Below are 12,946 nucleotides of genomic sequence, written 5' to 3'. Positions count from 1 at the left end.
GCCATTCTCCTGCCTCAGCCTCCCGAGTAGCTGGGACTACAGGCGCCGCCACCACGCATGGCTAATTTTTTGTATTTTTTAGTAGAGACGGGGTTTCACTGCGTTAGCCAGGATGGTCTCGATCTCCTGACCTTGTGATCCGCCCGTCTTGGCCTCCCAAAGTGCTGGGATTACAGGCTTGAGCCACCGCGCCCGGCCGCATTGATGTTTTTCTATTTTTATTCTACTCTTATTTTTGCTTTTATCTTAATTATTAATTTTGTTCTACTTTAGGCTTAGTTTGATCTTCTTCTACTAGTTCCTTTCGGTGTGATGTTAGGGTGTTTGAGGACTTTCTTTTTTAATATAGATGTTTACTCCTTTAAACTTCCCTTTTACATCTGCTTCTGCCTCATTCCATAAGGATTGCCAAGACACAGTGAAAGGACATTCACAATCAGGGAGGTGACATTTGCATCAATCACTTTGTTTTTCCAGTGTTAGGCTTACCGTCAGTTTCTTTCTGCTGCTGTAACAATTAAACCATCACAGATTTAGTAGTTGAAAACAGCAAAATTTATCTTAGCCATCAGAAGTCCAGTAGGTCTCACAGGGCTAAAACCGAGATGTAAAGGCTGTGTTGCTTATTGGAGTCTCTCGGAGGCATTTTCTTTCCTTCCTTTCCTGGCTTTTAGAGGCTGGCACTCCTTGGCTTCCAACCCAACTCTGCATCACCAAAGCCAGCAAGGGCAAGTCATTCTCATATCACCTCACTTCATCTCTGCCTCTGTCCTCACCTCTTTCTCTTCTTCTGACCCCCCTCATCTACTTCTAACACCCTGTGATTACATTGGGCCCACTGGCACAATTCAGGATAATCTCCCTGTCTTAAGGTTAGCTGATTAGCAACTTCAGTCCATCTGCAACTGAAATTTCCCTTGTCGTGCCACACCACATATTCCTGCATTCATGAATTAGGGTGCGGACATTTATGAGATACATTTATTCTGCTTACCACAAGCCTATCCATTCAAACATTTATTAATAACTACAAGGTACCAGCACCTTCGTAAGTCTGATTTTTTTACCTTGTGTAATCATTTTTTTAAATTTAGAACTTCCTTAAGTTATATTTCTTTTTTTTTTTTTCCCAGATGGAGTCTCACTCTGTCACCCAGGCTGGAGTGCAGTGGCACAATCTTGGCTCTCGCTGCAACCTCCACCTCCTAGGTTCAAGTGATTCTCCTGCCTCAGCCTCCTGAGAAGCTGGGATTACAGGCACATGCCACCACACCTGGCTAATTTTCGTATTTTTAGCAGAGACATGGTTTCACCATGTTGGTCAGGCTGGTCTCAAACTCCTGACCTCATGATCTGCCTGCCTTTGCCTCCCAAAGTGCTGGGATTACAGGCATGAGCCACTGCGCCCAGCAAGTTATATTTCTTATAATGCAGTTAACGCAGGCCTGGTATAAAAAAATTAGTCCTCTAGGAGCTCATAAAGAAGAAACTCAAAACTACTCCTAATTGTACCATCCAGATGTACTTACTGTTAACATTTTCTAGGTATGTGTCCTGTCTCCCACTCCCCCACTAAACACGTGTGTGTGTTTGTTTCTGGAGCATGAAATCCTGCTAATTGATCATGTAAATGAGTTAAAGACTCTTTAAATCTTAGTTTGTGAAAGAAATCCAACTCAGCCATGGGTCACATTACATTTGTGTACATGTGGGGAAGAGAGAGGCAGGCCAGTTATCTTTCTCTTGCTTTGAAAAGCCTCACATATTTACGCCTTACAGGATTAGAGATACACCATTTCAAACTAATCCCATGACAGCAGATTATAAAGAAAGAGGCCGGGCGCGGTGGCTCACGCATGTAATACCACTACTTTGGGAGGCCGAGGCAGGCGGATCACAAGGTCAGGAGATCGAGACCATCCTGGCGAACATGGTGAAAACCCGTTTCTACTAAAAATACAAAAAATTATCTGGGTGTGGTGGTGGGCGCCTGTAGTCCCAGCTACTCGAGAGGCTGAGGCAGGAGAATGGTGTGAACCTGGGAGACGGAGGTTGCAGTGAGCTGAGATCGCGCCACTGCACTCCAGCCTGGGTGACAGAGCCAGACTTTGTCTCAAAAAAAATAAAAAGAAAAAAAGAAAGAAAGAGAGCCTTTCAGAATTAGATTTTCAATGATTTTAATGTTTCTTTGACAGAGAATGATAATCAGTGATGTCTGATGCCTTCCAAATATATACTATTACAAGTAACATTTCCATGATTATATGTACAAGTAACAAATCCAAGATATATGAAATCCAAATACGTGAAATGACTAAGATGGCAATAATTTGAAATAATTACATAAGTCTCCCATAGGACGTAGAACAGATGATTCAGTCTCTTGCTAATATTCTCAATTTGGTATCTCTTCTCAGGTTAGATTCTTTAAACTTGATTTCTGATGCAGAATCATGTCTCTATTTCCCTAGTTGCTGGTAAAGAGGGAACATTTTCTTCTTATGTGTCTTAGAATCGTTTTTGCTAATTTTGCTGATTAAAATAAATTCATGCTTAACATCAGGCTTGGAAAGTTATTTTTAGTTAGCATGCATGATTACATGATTACAGGTTCATGCCTGAAATCCCAGCACTTTGGGAGGCTGAGGCGGGCAGATTATGAGGTCAGGAGATCGAGACCATCCTCACTAACACGGTGAAACCCCGTCTCTACTAAAAATACAAAAATTAGCCGGGCGTGGTGGTGGGCGCCTGTAGTCCCAGCTATTCGGGAGGCTGAGGCAGGAGAATGGCGTGAACCCGGGAGGCGGAGCTTGCAGTGAGCTGAGCATGCCACTGCACTCCAGCCTGGGCAACAGAACGAGACTCTGTCTCAAAAAAAAAAAAAAATCTGACAGTAGAGGACAGATTAAATTTAAAAAAAATTATTCTCTGGAGAAGTGGAATAATATCAATTGATTGCATCAGTGACAGTGTCCTAGTTGTGGTATTATACTGTAGTTCAACCATCATTGGTGTAAATCAGGTAAAAGGTAAACAGGATCTCTCTCGCTGTATTGTTTCTTACAACTGCATGTGAATCTTTATCTCTATTCTAAAGAAAATTCACAGATAAAAATTTCCCGAATATTCTTGCACAAACATTTGTGAATGACTGTAGTTGTGTCCTTCAGATAAATTTTGAAGACCAGACTTTTGAGTCAAAATCAGACTTGTTAAGTGTCTGCAGTACGCCAAACTCTGTGATATTAGCACAAAGAATGAGAGAATAACTAAAAGGACACAGCTGCTACTTGTATGTTGTTTATAACCCAGGCGGGGGGGGGGGGGGGAACTGAATAGAAGCAGCTCAGGGCAGCCTGTGACCAGAGATTGTGGAGAATTCCAGGTGATATGTCCTGAGAGGTGCTAGGAAGGGAACATCATTCTGACAGCACCCACTCGGGTAGGCCATTCTTACATTGCTATCAAGAAATCCCTGAGACTGGGTCATTTATAAAGATTATATTGGCTCGTGGTTCTGAAGACTGATAAGGAAGCATGGTATCGACATCTGGCATCTGCTTGGCTTCTAGGGAGGCCTCAGGAGCTTTTACTCCACTTTACTTGGAAGGTGAAGTGGGAGCAGGCATGTCCCACATGGCAAAAGGAGGGGTCAGGTTGGGACACAGTGGTGGCGGGAGGTGCAGGGGGTGCCATGTACTTTTAAATGACCAGATTTTGCAAGAACTCACTCACCACGGCCAAGACAGCACCAAGCTATGAGGGATCTGCCTCCATGACCCAAACACCTCCCACCAGGCCCCACCTCCAGCACTGGGGTTGACAGCTCAACTTGAGATTTATACGGGGCAAATATCCAAGCCCACGGATGTTGAGTTACAACCAATTAATTCTGAATTCACAGGTTCCATGTAATATCCAATGTAAATATAATTTGTTTTATAACTTGTATTTTTCTAATAATGTTTGATGCAAGGGGAAGACCAATAGGGTAAGGTGAATTAATGCTTTTCTGCTGGGCCATCATGGCTTGAAGGACAAGTTCAGAAGTAAAATTCACATTCCCCTCAGACGTAAAAGGAAGCAACCTCAAAACAACTGTCGGTATGTCCAGGGCATCACTTGGCATTTTGGCCATTTTTGCCAGTCAGTGCTCCAGCACATGTGGAAATATGTGTCTATGTGTACATGTGCGTTGACATCAGCAGAGGTACCCGGGACCTGATGTGCGAGTAGAAGACGCACTTGCGTGGGTGTATGTGGGGTTGATGTGCCTGCTCTGTCCCCATAGTTGTGACAGGTGTGCAAGTATCTTGGCGGCAATGGGACCCATGCGGGGTGACCATCCATATACAGGGAGGACGGCTACACAGTCTACAACCTGTTAATACAATGTAGACCCCAGGAATCTCTGAAACACTCTCTCCCAGTGCCCTCTTCTGAGTGTTATAGATTTGGCCTGAGGGCAGGTGTGCCTTATGAGGTATTTTCTAATGTAGGCTGTGCACCTAGAAAGACCCTAGCTTCTCATTCTTATCCTCCTCTTTCCCCTAAACCAACATCCTTCCGAAAAAGCACCCCTTGAGAGGAAGAATCATTTACCCATCTTAAAATCAACGTTCAAGTGAGTTACCTTTTATTCATTCAATGATTAGTGTTTTCAGCCGGGACTACTTTCCTTGCCCCTAAATATTCTCACTATAACAACTTATCCCAGTCATCCTTTCCAAAGAGGTGTGGGGGTTTCATACAGGGATATCCCTCAATGTACTCCCCATTGACCAATTCTCTCTTCTGAATGTTATTCACGTGCCCCTTTGGCAAACTGTGTAGCTCTTTCTGTGTGCCCTGCTCTTCTAAGAATCTGATGGTATAGAAAAATACCTCCGGGAGCTTAACATTAGTGCTTGATATTAGAATGTGGTTTGCCGAGGAAAGGATTCATTTTTTAAGTGGAATCAAACACCACCTATCTTTAGTCTTTTCTCTAGGCCTGATTTTCATATCAAAGCCAGAAAGTAGATGGTTTGACTATGTGACAAGGTTGTCAGCTTTGTGAGGCTTGTAAGAGTGGAGTTTGAGCAAACTTCTGTGTCATCAAAGGTATAAATGTTTTCCAAGTAATCAATACATTGAAATTTTTTCTGTTTACTAGGTTTTCTTTGAAGCTGACAGCTTCAGAGTTGTTTTTTTTTCCCCACTTGTTTTGTGTGCACAGTGAGAAGCAATGTGGTTTGATTTTGAATATGAGTTCTGGATCTAGGACAGAATTGGCAAATTTTTTCTGTAAAAGGTTCGGCAGTAAATATTGTGATTTATGGGCCACATATAGTTCTGTATTTTTCTTTTTAATTATTTGGATTGTTGTTTTGTTTATTAAAATGACTTTTTTTTTTTTTTTTTTTGAGACGGAGTCTCGCTCTCTCACCCATGCTGGAGTGCAGTGGCCGGATCTCAGCTCACTGCAAGCTCCGCCTCCCGGGTTTACGCCATTCTCCTGCCTCAGCCTCCCGAGTAGCTGGGACTACAGGTGCCCGCCACCTCGCCCGCCTAGTTTTTTTGTATTTTTTAGTAGAGACGGGGTTTCACTGTGTTAGCCAGGATGGTCTCGATCTCCTGACCTCGTGATCCACCCGTCTCGGCCTCCCAAAGTGCTGGGATTACAGGCTTGAGCCACCGCGCCCGGCCCATGACATCCTTTTTTAATTTTTATTCAATAGAAAACAAATTATGTGATTATGTACAACACTATGTTTTGATATGTGTTTGCATTACGGAGTGACGAAACCAAAGTGAGTAACACATCCTTCACCTTACTAGTTATTTTTGTGATTAGAACATTTAATGTCTCTCAGCAATTTTCAAACATACATTGTTATTCATTATAGTCACCGGGTTATAAAATAGATATGCAGAATTTATTCCTCCTCTCTAGCCTTTGTAGCCGTTCATCTCCCTGTTCCCACTCTTGTCCCAGCCTCCGGTAACCATCATTCCACTCTTCACTTATGTGAGTTCAGCTTTTTGACACTTCAATAGGTGAGATAATGCAGGTGGACCTTTCTGTGCCTGGCTCATTTCACTTAATGTAATGTCCTCTAGGGCCACCCATGTTATCACAAATGACTGGATTTTCTTGGTTTTTAAGGCTGAATAGTATTTAATTGTGATATATACCACATTTGCTTTACCCATTCCTCTACTGATTAACATGTAGGTTGATTTTTTTGTTGTTGTTGTTTTCCCCTTGGGTATTGTGAATAATACTGCAGCAAATTGGGAGTATTCCTTCCTCTATAATTTTTTGGAAGAGTTTCAGAAGTGGTATTTTGTGAATATTTGGTAGAATATAGCCAGGAAGCCATCATCAAGTCCTAGGCTGTTCTTTGATCAAAGATTCTGTTTTACTTATTCAATCTCTTTTTTTTTTTTTTTTTTTTTTTGAGGCGGAGTCTCGCTCTGTCACCCAGGCTGGAGTGCAGTGGCCGGATCTCAGCTCACTGCAAGCTCCACCTCCCGGGCCACGCCATTCTCCTGCCTCAGCCTCCCGAGTAGCTGAGACCACAGGCGCCTGCCACCGACCGCGCCCGGCTAATTTTTTTGTATTTTTTTAGTAGAGACGGGGTTTCATAGTGTTAGCCAGGATGGTCTCGATCTCCTGACCTTGTGATCCGCCCGCCTCAGCCTCCCAAAGTGCTGGGATTACAGGCGTGAGCCACCGCGCCCGGCTTTACTTATTCAATCTTTTTACTCATTACTGATCAGATTTTTCTCTTTCTTCGTGATTCCATCTTGGTAGGTTGTGTGTTTCTAGGAATTAATCTTCTGGGTTATCCAATTTTTTTTGGCATCTAATTGTTCATTGTAGTTTCTCGTGATTCTTTATATTTCTGTGGTGTGAGCTGTCTCCATTTTCATTTCTGGTTTCATTGATTTTGAGTCTTCCCTTTTTTGTCTTTCAAAGTCTCATGGTTTTTCAATGTTGTTTATCTTTTCAAAAAATCAACTCTTACTTTAGTTAATCTTCCTATATTGTTTCTCTAGTCTCCATTTATTTTTACTCCAACCTTTATTCTTCCTTTCATTAAGTATGAGCTTCATTTGTTCTTTTTCGGGTTCTTTTTTTTTTTTTTTTTTTTTTTTTTTTTTTAGTAGCTGGGACTACGGGCGCCCGCCACCTCGCCCGGCTAGTTTTTGTATTTTTAGTAGAGACGGGGTTTCACCGTGTTAGCCAGGATGGTCTCGATCTCCTGACCTCGTGATCCACCCGTCTCGGCCTCCCAAAGTGCTGGGATTACAGGCTTGAGCCACCGCGCCCGGCCCTTTTTCGGGTTCTTGAGAAGTAATGTTTGTTTAAGGTCTTTCTCCTTTCTTAATGTAGGTGTTTATTGCTATAAACTTCCCTCTTAGAACTGCTTTTCCTGTGTTTCTCAAGATTTGGGATGTTGTTTCCTTTTGCATTTATTTCAAAATATTTTTAAATTAAACTTTTAATTTCTTCCTTGACCTACTGGTACTTATTATCATGTTGTTTAATTTCCACATATTTGTGAATTTACCTAAATTCCTCCTGTTATTGATTTCTAACTTAATACCACTTGATTGAAAAAGATGCTCGATAGGATTTCAGTTGCCTTAAATTTCTTAAGGCCTGTTATTTGGCCTAATATGTTATCTGTCCTGGAGAATGTTTCATGTGTGCTGGAGAAGAATATGTATTCTGCTGCTGTTGGGTGCGATGCTCTGTATACATCTGATAGGTCCGTTTGGTCTAAAGTAAAATTCAATTCCAGTGTTTCCTTATTGATTTTCTGCTGAATAAGGTGTCCTTTGTTGAAAGTAGGATTTGAAGTCCCCTTCTATTATTGTATTGCAGTCTATTTGTCCCTTCAGATCTCGTAATGTGTGCTTTGTATATTTACCTGATCCAATGTTGGGTACATATGTATTTACAATTGATACATCTTCTTCATGAATTGATCCCTTTATAATTCTATAATGACTTTCTTTGGCTTTTCTTATAGTTTTTGACTGAAATTCTATTTTGTCTGATATACGTACAGCTGACCCTTGCACAACATGGAGCTGGGGCAACAACCCACCATGCAGTCAAAACTCCACGTTTAACTTTTGACTCCCTAAATATTTACTAGCCTACTGTTGAATGGAAGCCTTATTGATTACATAAAGTCGATTAACACATATATAGAATGGTATATGTGTTATATGCAATACTCCTACAATAAAGTAAGCTAGAGAAAAGAAAATGTTATTAGGAAAATATGCCGGGCGCAGTGGCTCATGCCTGTAATAGCAGCTATTGTAGCAGCCAAAACGGACTAAGACAACTGTATTGCTGAGACACAGTGAAAGGTCATTCAAGATCAGGGGGAGGCATCTTAAGTCCTAGAAGTCAAAAGTCTAAAGTGGGTCTCACTGGGCTAAAACCAAAAAGTTGAAGACTGTGTTGCTTTTTGGAGGCTCTAGGAGGAATTCTCTTTCATGGCCTTTCCCAGCTTTTAGAGGCTGCCCAGACTCCTTAGCTCATGACCCCATCCTGCTTTTTTTTTTTTTTTTTTTGGATACAGAGTCGCCCGGGCTGAAGTGCACTGGCACCATCTCAGCTCACTGCAACCTCCACCTCCCAGATTCAAGCGATTCTTCTGCCTCAGCATCCTGAGTAGCTGGGATTACAGGCGTGCACCACTATGCTCGGCTAATTTTTGTATATTTTTAGCAGATGGGGTTTCACCATGTTTACCAGGCTGGTCTCGAACTCTTGACCTCAAGTGATCCACCCGCCTCGGCCTCCCAAATGCTGGGATTACAGGTGTGAACCACTGCGCCCAGCCCCATCCTACACCTTTAAACCCAGAAAAGACAAGTTCTTCTTCTATCACCTCATTCCCCACCTGTTTCTGTCATCACATATTTCTCTTCTCCGGAACTCCCTCATCTACTTTTAAGGAACTTTGTAATTGCACCAGGTCCACCTGGATAATTCAGGGTAATCTCCCTGTCTGAAGGGTGGCTAGTTAGCAATTTAAGTCCATCTGCAACCTTATTTATCTTGCCTTGTAACATAACATATTCCCAGGTTCCACATGTAGGATGTGGATATATTCTGCCGGTAACAGGCCTGTCCATCAAACTTTCCTGAATAACTAGAAGGTACCCACTCCCCTATAACAATGGTCCTTTTTCCTTGCTAATCTTTTTTTAAATTTGGGGCTCCCTATAATTATATACTTTATAATGGGATTAATGAAAGCCTGTAACCAAAAAAAGCAAAAACAAACAAAAAAAAATTATTCCCCTGAAAGCACACAAAGAGGAAACTAAAAATTACCCTTATTTATTTATTTATTTATTTATTGAGACAGAGTCTTGCTTTTATCACCTAGGCTGGAGTGCAATGGCGCAAGCTCGGCTCACTGCAACCTCTGCCTCCTGGGTTCAAGTGATCTCCTGCCTCAGTCTCCTGAGTAGCTGGGATTACAGGTGTCTGCCACCACGTTCAGCTAATTTTTGTATTTTTAGTAGAGATGGGGTTTTTGCCATGTTGGCCAAGGCTGGTCTCGAACTCCTGACCTCAAGTGATCCACCCGCCTTAGCCTCTCAAAGTACTGGGATTACAGGTGTGAGCCACTGTCCGGCCGTAATTACCCATATTTATACCATCAAAGATAATTCCTGTTAACACTTAGTATGTATGTTTACTGTCTTCCCCTCCACCTCTAAGCATGTGTGTGTTTTGTTTCTGGAACATTGAATCCTATTAATCATGTAAATGAGGCAAAAACTCTCCAAATCATAGTTTGTAAAAGAAATCCAGCCCAACCATGGGTCACATTATGTCTGTGTGCATCTGGAGAGAGGAGAGATGCCAGTCATGTTTCCTTGCTTTGAAAAATTAATCATTGATGAATATGAAAATAGTCACTGGATACCTTACAAATATGGACTTTGGAAACATTCCCAAGGTTATATGTGCAAGTAACAAATATTGACTGTAACATTTCAAAGGTATATGAAATACAATGAGATAGCACTAGTTTAAAATTTTTTTTTTTTTTTTTTTTTTTTGAGACGGAGTCTTACTCTGTCACCCAGGCTGGAGTGCAGTGGCACAATCTTAGCTCACTTCAACCTCTGCCTCCCAGGTTCAAGCGATTCTCCTGACTCAGCCTCCTGAGAAACTGGGATTACAGGGACCCATCACCATGCCCGGCTAACTTTTGTATTTTCAGTAGAGACAAGGGTTCACCATGTTGCCCAGGTTGGTCTTGAACTCCTGACCTCAAGTGATCCGCCCACCTCAGCTTCCCAAAGTGCTGGGATCACAGATGTGAGCCACTGCGCCCAGCTGATAAGAATCTTTAAACTAGATTTTTAAAGGAACTATCATGTCTCTGTCTCCCTAATTAAAAGGAAATAGCAGGCTTGTCACTTTTATGAAAATGGATTGAGATACGTTGTTGATTTTTAATAACAGCTACCTTATCTTAATTGTTATATATGATTGTGTGTTTCATGTAGATGATCCTGTTCAAACAATTATACATTGTACTGTCTTTCTTGCACTTTTACCAGTGAGGAAATTTTACCACACTGTGAAGTTAATAACTATCAGAGCTCAGATTAATCCCCTCATATCAGACCACAGAGCCTGTGTTAATTTCACCAAAACATCTCTGCTCAAATTATATGTACCTTTTTAACCTACCCTTTTCAGTTGTTGATTCATCAGAACTTTTCTCAATTAATGAGTCGGTATTATTAGGAAATGTACTCTATGTCAGTGTATAACAGACCATGGTTTAATCTGATTTTCCTTTCTCCTCCACTGCAAGATTTTCATTTTTAAAAATTATTCTCTACCGGGTGCGGTGGCTTACGCCTGTAATCCCAGCACTTTGTGAGGCCAAGGCGGGCGGATCACACGAGGTCGGGAGTTCGGGACCAGCCTGACCAACATGGAGAAACCCCGTCCCTTTTAAAAATACAAAAAAAAAAAAAAAAAAAAAAAATAGCCGGGCGTGGTGGCGCATGCCTGTCATCCCAGCTACTGGGGAGGCTGAGGCAGGAGAATCGCTTGAACCCGGAAGGCAGAGGTTGCGGTAGGCCGAGATCGCACCGTTGACTTGAACCTGGGCAACAAGTGCGAAACTCCTTCTCAAAACAAACAACCAAAACATTATTCTCTAGAAATTCTGGGTAACGTCAGTGGATTACATCAATGTTAATCTTCCAGTTGTGGTATTATATACTACAATCACCAGTCGGGGTAACCAGGTGAAAGATACACACGATCTCTCAATTTTATTTCTTGTAACTACATATGAATCTAAAGTCTATCTAATTAAAAGAGAAAAACATTTTCATAAAAAAAGTATTTTGTGAATATACTTCAACATTGTGTATGACTATAGCTACTTCCTTGGCATGAATACCAAAAAGTGGGATTTTGAGTCAGAATGAGACTGTGATTAAGTACCTGCAACATCCTGTAGACCCTGTGGCATTAGTACTTGGAATGAGAGCGTGACTAACAGGGCATAACTGCGGCCTGCACATTGTTTACAATCCAGCAAGCAGGAGACACCGAAAAGCAGCTCGGGCAGCCTGTGCTGGCCGGTGGCCTGCAGAGAATTCCAGGTGACGCTCCAGAGGGGCCTAGGAGAGGATACCCTTCGGAGGACAGCCATGGCTCGCCCGGCATCACCCCGCTCAGAGGCCAGACGGGGTCCCAGCTGGGGTGACACAGCCCGTCTCCCAGTCGGGAAGGGGCGTCTGCAGGGAGCAAGATGGACTTAGTGTGGGGCTGCCTGCCTGGAACGCGCCCTGAGGCCCCTGCTTGGGACCGTCCCGGACTACGTTTCCCAGAGACTGTCCAGGAGTACGCCGTGCTGCATGCTGGGACATGGGGCTTGGGGCTCTGGTCCCGCGTCCTCCTCTATCTAGCCTCACCCCCTCCCGAGACGCCAGGGTTGGGGGACCACTGGGTGCGTCTGCTGCTTTGGGAGAGGCGGAGGAGGGAAAGAGATGGGAGGGGTGCACACACACGTCCCAGTGTGCCCGCGTGTCGGAGTCTGTGCACGCGCACATGTGTGTCGGGCTCTGTTGTGCCTGCACATGCGTGTCGGGCTCCATGCACACATGCGTGTCGGCGTCTGTGCGTGCGCACACGCCTGTCAGGGTCTGTGTGCCCACACAGGCACCTCAACGGCTGAACACACTATGTATGGGGGGGGTCTGTCGTCGCTCACATACGTGTAGGGGTCTGTGCGCACATGCGCGTCCGGCTCTGCTGCCGCTTGCGCGCTCCGGCAGCTCAAAGCGCGAGGCCCCGCCTGGGTCCGGGGTGCGCATGCGCGCTGGCCTCCCTGGGCGGTGGGACCCAGCGTATGACGTACTTGCGTGGGAGTACGAGGCTGACGCGCGGCCTTGTCCCCGTAACTGTGACACAGGTGCACGCGAGCGTCATTGGGGGCGATGGGGGGCGTGCTGGGTGCGTGTTTGCACCAGTGACGCAGCCGCTGCATCGCCGCCAGTCCGCACAGGTGAGATCGGCGCTCGTGGCTCCGAGGGGAGGCGGGCACTGAGCTTCTGACGGTGACGCACTTGCTGGAGAGTGTGGGGTGACACAGCCGGGCTCGCCCCATAACTGGTGACTGGGGGTGCTCCAGAGGCTGGAATCGACGGAGCCCACACCTGTGAACCTTGGCGGTGCGTCCCGGGGACTCTGTGAGGTGCACTCTGGGGGTTGTGTGGGGCGGCGGTCAGGACGGGTCTCCGTGGCCCACGGATACACCTTTGCACTGTGTGGGGTGGCGGGGCCCACAGCGTGGCCGTGCTGGGCGTTAGTAGGTATGAGGGGCGCAGATGTGTCTCAGGACAGCGTGAGCTGTGGTGAGGCTGAGCCGTCCGTGCAGGCTTGTGC

General features: G+C 44.3%; 1 protein-coding gene across 4 annotated transcripts in view; it reads left to right on the top strand.

The window, feature by feature from the left end:
* ZNF331 (zinc finger protein 331) overlaps positions 1 to 12,946 on the top strand; it is a 58,800-nt gene that overhangs the window by 5,274 nt on the left and 40,580 nt on the right. Inside the window, exon 1 of one of the 4 annotated variants that reach the window (XM_023197600.2) lies at positions 12,357 to 12,566. The exons of 1 other annotated variant lie outside the window; for it this stretch is intronic. The gene's annotated coding sequence lies outside the window, so the exon portion shown is untranslated. 2 more of the 4 variants (XM_026448797.1, XM_023197601.2) reach the window with 2 other exon arrangements.

Source organism: Piliocolobus tephrosceles, chromosome 21 (genome assembly GCF_002776525.5).
Source record: "Piliocolobus tephrosceles isolate RC106 chromosome 21, ASM277652v3, whole genome shotgun sequence".
In the NCBI taxonomy this organism is placed as follows: Eukaryota; Metazoa; Chordata; class Mammalia; order Primates; family Cercopithecidae; genus Piliocolobus; species Piliocolobus tephrosceles.
The sequence above is the reverse complement of the archived record's forward strand: the minus strand, read 5'-3'. Positions and strand labels throughout refer to the sequence as shown.